Source organism: Rhinopithecus roxellana, chromosome 11 (genome assembly GCF_007565055.1).
Source record: "Rhinopithecus roxellana isolate Shanxi Qingling chromosome 11, ASM756505v1, whole genome shotgun sequence".
NCBI classification, from domain to species: domain Eukaryota; kingdom Metazoa; phylum Chordata; class Mammalia; order Primates; family Cercopithecidae; genus Rhinopithecus; species Rhinopithecus roxellana.
In genome coordinates this window covers 62,599,032-62,600,562 of record NC_044559.1, presented here as the reverse complement: position 1 = coordinate 62,600,562, position 1,531 = coordinate 62,599,032, and the positions used below count along the sequence as shown (strand labels likewise).

At 37.0% G+C, this 1,531-nt stretch overlaps 1 non-coding gene across 1 annotated transcript; it reads left to right on the top strand.

Annotated features, from left to right (window-relative positions):
• The first annotated feature begins 212 nt into the window (after positions 1-212).
• Positions 213-292, top strand: LOC115900583. Its single transcript, XR_004060255.1, has one exon. It is a non-coding gene; the product is annotated as a small nucleolar RNA SNORD74 (small nucleolar RNA).
• Positions 293-1,531: the final 1,239 nt, after the last annotated feature.

The following is a 1,531-nucleotide window of genomic DNA, read 5'->3' as shown; positions in this document are numbered from 1 at the left end:
AAAGAAAAAAAAAAAGAAAAATTCAGAGAACCAGAAAGAGATCTTGGAAATAAAAATACAACTGCAATGACTTTTTAAAAATCAATAGAGCAATTGGAAGATAAAACTCAAGAAAATCCCTCACTTTTCTTTGAAATCAAGGACTTAATAATAAAGAAAACTTCCTCCTGGAATTTAGAATAAGAAGAGAAAGCTTTTTGCAATTAAATTATCAGTCCAGCCTCTGATGAAGCCTATGTTATAGTAGGAACATCTGAGTGGTAATGAATGCCAGCAGCTCTGATGGAAAAAAACAGGATCAATCCAGAAGATGACTTCCAGAAAGGAAGAAGAACAGAGAAAATAATGGGAGAGAAATTATTTTACATACACACACTTAATTCCCAGAATTCAAGGACATAAAACTGTAAATTAAAAGGATCCACAATTACACAAAATGAATATTAAAAGATCCCTAGGACACATTATCAAAAAATTTTAGAACGTCACAAATAAGAAGATCCTAAAAGCTTCCAGACAGAAAAACAAGTCCCATAGAAATGACAGAAATCCAAATGGTATTTGACTTTACAACAGTTATATCAGAGGTGGCAGCATAGGGTGAAGGTTGGAAACCTGGCTGCTGGGTTTTAATCCTGACTCTACACTCTATGAGCAATGTTACCTTACACAGTCAATTCCTCACGGGAAAAATGGCATTAATGATGGTATCTACCTCATAGCGTTGTTATGAGAATTAGGTGAATTTGTATTTATAAGCGCTCAGAACAGTGTCTGGTACCTAATATTTGCGATTTAAGTATTTTCTAAATATACTTAAAGAAGATAAATTGAACAAGTATTCTAAATTCTGAGGGTAAATGAGTAAATGAGCTGCCATTTGCAAGTCAGTACCTAACTAAAACTCTTAAATAGGTATGAGAATATAAAAAATATCTTTTTTTTTTTTTTAGACAGTCTCTGTCTTTCTGTCACCCAGGCTAGAGTGCAGTGGTGTGATCTCGGCTCACTGCAACCTCCACCTCCCAGGGTCAAGCGATTCTCATGTCTCAGCCTTCCTAGTAACTGGGATTGCAGGTGCTCGCCTGTAATTAGCACTGGCTAATTTTTGTAGTTTTAGTAGAGATGGAGTTTCGCCATGTTGGCCAGGCTGGTCTTGAACTCCTGACCTCAAGTGATCTGCCTGCCCTGGCCTCCCAAAGTGCTGGGATTACAGGAATGAGCAAAAAAGAAAAAAACGTATTTTCAGGGATGCAAAATCATCCCAAAATTTACTTCTCCTGAACCTTTTCTCAGGAAGCTCCAAAATTATAAGCATCACTGAAAATAGGGATTAAACTAAGAAGGAAAATACAGTAGGCAGGAAATAGGGAACCTAACACAGGAGAAAAGAAAAGGAAAGTCCCAGGATGACAGCTGGATAGCAGGCCTAGAGGGTAATCACTGAAGATCACAGGATGGTCTTCAGAAAAATAAATGGAATGGATAGATTCCTGCAAGATTTGACCATGTCGGACATCATACTGAAATA